Raw genomic sequence first — 6,914 nt, 5'->3', positions numbered from 1 at the left:
CTATTTTGCTGCACCAGTCTTTGAATAACAATAATAGAAGTAGCGGCAATTGGTAGTAGAAGATGGTGGTGGTGCTTAGGAGATGGGGGAAGAGAAAGAGAAAGAGAAAGAGGAGAAGAAGAAGAGGAAGAAGAAAAGAACAACAAGACTCTTCTTCCTCAATCTGTAAAATGGACTCGCGTAGAGATTCTTAACTGGGGTTCGTGAACTTGTTTTATAAAACTTTTTGATAACTGTATTCCAACATAATTGGTTTCCTTTGTAACCCCATGTATTTTCTTTCATGTATTTATAAGTATTATTCTGAGGAGAGATCCAGAGGCTTCCCTAGACAGTAACTAAGGGGGTCTATGACACAAAAAAGGTGAAGAATTCCTGAGCTAGATGCTCTTCAGAGTCCCTCCAGCTCTGAAATTCTTGATTCTGTTGGGTTTGCATGTGCTAAAGCTAGAACTCTAAACTCTCTTGTCCTTGTCACTTGGCATAATTATTAAATATCCCCACCTTTAAAAGGCCACTGGTCTGGTGGCTTAATTATTCCTCAATTCATTCTCTGTAGGAAAAAGTAGAACTATTCAAAGCCATATGAGAATGGAGTTTATATATGCTTGAGGCCTGTTTGCAATTTTCCTAAGTGGGAGAAAGGGAAGACTGAATCAGGCTATTGCAGAGATCACTGGATAGGTTCATAGAATTTAGAGCTAAAGTCAGTCTCCTCAAATAAGTGGATTGACTTGCCCTTGGTCAAACAGGTAGCAGAGGTAGAATTCAAATTCACCTCTTCTGATTTCAAAGCTAGTGATCTTTCCACTCTCTGTGCTGAAAATGGACTGTGCTTTCTTCATAGTTCTACCTCACCTGGCCCCGTCAATTGTTTTATAGTAAGTCAAATAATTGAAGAGTTGATCATGTTGGTTTTGCATGCAGGCAATAGATGGAGTGGATTTGGTGGCAAGGGAACTGGCCAGCTTGTGTGAGAGAATATGAATGGAAACCACTTCATTTTGTCTTTTGTCAAGACTATAGAGCAGGGGGGCAGCTAGGTGGTGCAGTGGATGAAGCACCAGCCCTGGATTCAGGAGTACCTGAGTTCAGGTCCGGCCTCGAACACTTGACACTTGCTAGCTGTGTGACCCTGGGCAAGTCACTTAGCCCCCTTTGCCCCACACACACACAAAAAAAAGACTATAGAGCAGAAGCCACACAGAGAAGCTTGTTTCAATAAAGAGGATCCCAGTATTGAATAAACATCTGTGAATGACCATCTACAGAATAATAACAATTCATATTTGCATAGCACTTTAAGTCAATCAGCAAGTATTAATTAGGTGATTACTATGTACCAGGCTTGGTGCTAAGTCCTGGAGTTAAAAAACAACCTCTGCTCTCAAGGACCTTTCATTCTTTTTTTTCTTTTTTTTTTCCAGAAAAAAAGGAATTTATTTTTATTCAAGTAACTGCAAATAGGAAACCAGAGGCGGGGGGGGGGGGGGCTCACACCAGTCTGGGACCACCCCTTCCCCCACTTCAGCTGGACCTCCTTCCCATAACCCTCCCAATTTAAAGATTACCAAAGGAGGGACTGATAGAAGTGGGGGTGGGCAGCTCCCCTGGGGCCCACCTCCCCAACAATGTCACTTTTTTAGTAAACTAGACCTGGTGTCCCCTCTTATCTCCCCAAGCCCTCCTTGTGATGATTTGGGGAGGATGAGCAGGGTGGATGGGGAAGGGTTAGAGGGCAGGTGAACATGAGAACCAACAAAACTGCATGGCTGAGTGTCTGGAAGCCAGAATGCAAGAACAAAACCGTTTAAAAAAGAAAACCAACAAAATGTGTTCAGAGGTAGATTGTGAACGGAGGGAAGATGTAACCAGCTCCTAGGGGGAGGGGGATGGCATTCTGAAAGGATGGAGGGGGGGGGGATTGAGAAGGAAATATCCTTGCAAAACATGCATTCCAAAGGCAAAAATCATAGGCCCAGGAAGGCCAGCCCAGGATTGGGGGAAATTAATAGGATTGAAGGACCTTTCATTCTAATGGGGGAACAACATGTAAATAAAAAGGTGGGTAAACTTTATATACAGAGAAGGTGGAAGACAATTTGAGAGGGGGAGGTACTAGCAGGGGGTGAAGAGGGGATGGGGCCTGGAAAAGCCTCCTGAAGAAATGGGGTAAGTGCAAAAGGAGGTCCAAAAAAAAAAAATACTAGGAGAACCTTGATGAGAAAGAGATAGATTTCAGATGAAGGAGAAAGTGGAGGCTTGATGGAGGAAGTGACATCCAGGTTAGACCTTGAAGAAAATTAGGAATTTCAATAGATAGACCATGAAGTTTATTCTAAGTATGGTAGAAGGGAACAGAGTAGCATGGGAAAAAAGCATGCTTCTCTTTTGCATGTCAGCTTCTTCTCAGTCTTCTTTTCCCTTTGGGGACCTCTCCCTGAGAAGAGGAACTAGTGTTCTTCTCTCAAAGCTGGAAGCCAAAAGAAAAAGCTCTCTCCTCTCTCAAGCTCTTGTCAACTCTATCCTTCACGTGAGCATGGAACACTGAGTAATTAGTCTCCACCAAAAAAGAGAGTCTTATGCAAATGTCCTCGAGCCCCTACTTACATTTGCTAAGTAATATGGAACCACTAAAGGTTTACTTTTTTAAAAATTTTAAATATATTTTATTGACATCTTTTATTTTCACAATAACCTACATTTCCTAATGTTTGACTCTTCCTCTCCCAGAGAGGCATCCTTTATAGTAAAAAAAAAATTAAAATATAAAAAAGAGCAATCAACCAAACTAATCAATACATTGAAGATCATTTGATTCTATTTTTAGCATTTTATACCCATAACTCCCTACCACTTTAAAGATGGGAAGGAGGTGCCTTCTCATATCTTATATGTCAACAAAACATGGACTACAACAATCTCCAAAGAAGTGAACATTAAAGTCATAAAAAGGGCAATGTAGAGGAGTATGGTGGTTATGAGAGCTGCAACACATAACCAATGAGGAACTTTAAAGAAGGACAGGAGGTGAAAGATGTCATCAGGAAAATGTATGCTAGAAGATGGGCTGGTAAGACAAGAGATGTCAAGTTGTCAGCCACAGTGTTCTACTGGTTTCTCAAGATGTCAGAAAATGAAAAAAGGTGCTATGGGACCTTGGGTGGACCTCCTATGGTGAACTTATGGAATGACATGAATAAGAGCCACAAATGATGAGCAGCTAAGATAGGTCGCAATTTGTATAGAAAAGTCCAAATGGATAAATCAAAATTCCATGTAAGTATTAATTTGGAGTGGCAGAGAAAGAGTTTGAAGAAAAATGAATTAATTTCATTTTAGACATGGTAGGTTTGAGATGCTCCATCAATTGTGGCTATATAACATCACTGGAAGATTTTTTTAAAGGGGATATTTTGTTTCAGGAAGGATAGGTTGGGATCAAATAAAGTGCTACACAGTTTTTTCAAACACAATCCAACCTGCTTTTTTCCTCCTACTTACTTTTGGACCTGGTTCACTGTCCATCTACAATGTTTAAATATTAATGTACATTTATATATGTGTGTGTATTTGCACATATTTACACATGTGTACATATATATGTATATATTTATAATGTATATAAATATGAGATGTATGCAAATACAATTTATTGATATCTTGTTTTCTCATAAACTATATTTTCCAATGAATTTCTCTCTGTATATATATATATGTGTGCATATATGTATATGTATGTGTGTGATATAGACTGATCAGCTAACCACAATTTCTAAATAACCAAAGTTCCAGTCACCAAAGAGTAATGGAGAGATGTTCAGTGAGGATAAATAAGTTATAGTGTGTCTGGTGTGCAACAAAGTCTTTTGTAAGATATTATTTAGCAATGCATGACTGGTAAAGGAAGTTGGCCAATCACATAGTCAGAGCAAGTGAAAACAGACCAACAGTCCAAGTGTGGCAAAGGTTGACATATCCAGCAGGCAAGTTCAGGATTAGAAATCTGGGAAAGATCAGGACTGGAGATATAAATTTGGGAGTCAGAAGCATAAAGATCATAACTAAATCCATGGGAGTGTATACCAAAGGGGAAAGAATAGGGAAGACACTCACATTTAAGAAGAAGGAGAAAGATGAGGAGCCAGCAAAGGAGACAGAAGGAGCAATCGGAGAGAGAGGAAAGGAACCATGAAAATGTAGTGTCCTTGAGGGTAAGGAAAGGAAGCACAATTGGAAAGTCAAGTGAGTTTAATCCAGCCTCAGACACTCATCTGTGTAACCTTGGGCAAATCATTTATGTCTGCTTCAATTTCTTCCTGTGTAAAATGGGGGAAATAATAGTCACTGACTTCCCAGGGGTGTTGTGAGGATAAAATGATATGATATTTGTAAAGCACTTTGGAAAGTTTGACATGCTGTATAAATGCTTATTATCCTTGTTATTACTACATAAGATTCTCCCAATTGGTGGACAAATTTATGACAGTGCTGTGCTTATTCTTCATTTCTGTTTTAAAAGAACACATAGTTCCAGACTCTCATGAGGAAAAAAATCCAGAAACATGAAGGGAAAGAGACAGACTTTGGAAGGTAGACATAAAAGGGAAATGTAGCTCCTTAATATATTGCTGACTTCCAGCTTGCTTTCCTAGAGACTTTGGTCAATTTCCTTTTGGGTAAGATTCAGTCTCTGTCTTCACTGAACAAGATATCAGTCGGCTTCAGTCTAAAGAACTCCTTCACTTTTGTGTAGTTCTTGGTATATTCTAATCTATTGATCTCTGATTTTTCTTTGCTATCTGGTTGGATAAATAGGTTTACTTGCTATTCATTATTTGTGATAGTTTTTTTTTGTGTAACTTGCATTTGTAAGGACAGGGGCAGATAGCTGTAAACTTGGGATACACTTCCCTTTTAAGGAATAGCAACCAAGGAAGCTACTAGCTCTATTGCTTTTGAGCCTAAAAAAATATCATGCCCCTAAACCATCAATATTGGCCATTGGCCCCCTCTCAATTTCCCTCCTTTCAGAGGAAGTATTGGACTAAAATTTTATCTATCAGTGTGTCTCCCCCGCCCCCCCCTCCCCGACCCTGACACTAATAGATATAATTCAAGTCCAATACTTCCTTTGAAAGGCGAACAGAGCAACCAGACTTGGGCCCTTAAGCCTGGTCCCTGCCAGGGAAGAATCAAAGTTTCTCTTGAAGAGGGGCCCTATTTTGGAGATAGATATCTATGCCTCCTCATGAGCCACATTTAGACAATGCATGTGGACATATACATCTTACCTGGAACACAGCCCCATGTAAATAATATAAAAAGTATCCAGAAGGGGTTGGTCAATAGCAAAACTGCAAAAACTACAAGAATATCTAAAGAGTATTGAAAACCTTGTTTCTCCAGAATCTACTCGTCCTAGGAAAAACAGCATGGCACCATGGCAAGAACACTGGATTAAAGTCAGGTAATTGGTGTTGTGACTGTTACTAAGTTGCCATGTAAGCTTTAATATTTTCTTCAGTTTTCTCACCTATAAGGCAGGAAGAATACTCTTAATAACAGACAAACAGGGGCAGCTAGGTGGCGCAGTGGATAGTGCACCGGCCCTGGAGTCAGGAGGACCTGAGTTCAAATCTGGCCTCAGACACTTAACACTTACTAGCTGTGTGACCCTGGACAAGTCACTTAACCCCAATTGCCTCACTAAAAAAAAAACAAACCCAACAACAGACAAACATCATAAGGATAGGATGAGATGTCAGTAAAAGCTACTTGAAAGAGCATAAGGATAAGTAGGCCCCCAAAGTATTGAGGGCCTTGGTTTTCTTGTCTACAAAATGAGGGGATGGGACTAGATGACCTCAGTGGTCCCTTTTTGCTCTAAATCTCTGTTCCCTCTTATGTAATCCCCTCCAGACTCTGGCCTCTCTTTATCTGGTCAGTGGCTATTCCTCAGAAGTCCTTTTGAGCTCTAAAGATCTAGAGCTTGAAGTGAGCTTAGAAGCCATTTAGTCCAAACTGTAATTTTTAGTTAAAGGAACTGAGGCACAAGGAGGTTAAGTCATTTGCCCAAGGTTAAAAAGGCAGTAAGTGTCCAAAGCTGTTAGCAACTTAGTGTAGAGATTATGCCTTCCCCTTCTCTGGATATTAGATAGCTAATATTGCAGGGCATGAAGTAGAGGTTCAATACATACATGTCGAAGAGAATCAGACTAGCTTCTCTCTCTCTCTCTCTTTCATCTATCTATCCATCCATCCATCCATCCATCCATTCATTTATTCATCCATTCATTTATTTATTCATTCATTTATTTATGTGTTTATTTATGCATTTGCTCATTCATTCATTTGTTTGTTTGTTTGCTTATTTATTAATTTGCTTGTTTGTTTGTTTTTCAGACTCATTTACATGAAATAAAAATGAACTGGGGCTATGTCAGGGGATATCTCTCAGCTATAGAAGAAACAGACATCTAGCCCATTTAGAATCCAAGCTTTTAGAAGTTGAATTATTTTCTCTCTATTTTTTCTGGTTCTCATAAGTTCCTAGGCTAAAAATACTAGAGCTAGAAAGGATCTTAGAGATTATCTTCCCCAATTAATTGTCTTATTTTACAGGTGAGGAAACTGAGGCCCAATAGATGAAGTACTTTGCTCAATGTCACACAAAACCAGGTAAAGGTAGTACTTACTGACTTCTAGTCTGCTTTTTATCATAAACACTAGTGAAAAAAAAGCAGATGAATGAATGAATGAATGAAAAAAAACCAAACCATTTCTTGAGCCTTTCTATGTGTCCATTGTTGTGCTAATTACTAATCACTAGGGATATAAAAACAAAAGGAAATAGGCCTTTCTCAAGGAGCTTATGTTTTAATGTAGGAAACAACACAGAGAGGGGAGTGGTA

Source organism: Dromiciops gliroides, chromosome 2 (assembly GCF_019393635.1).
Source record: "Dromiciops gliroides isolate mDroGli1 chromosome 2, mDroGli1.pri, whole genome shotgun sequence".
NCBI classification, from domain to species: domain Eukaryota; kingdom Metazoa; phylum Chordata; class Mammalia; order Microbiotheria; family Microbiotheriidae; genus Dromiciops; species Dromiciops gliroides.
This window is presented reverse-complemented; position numbering follows the sequence as displayed.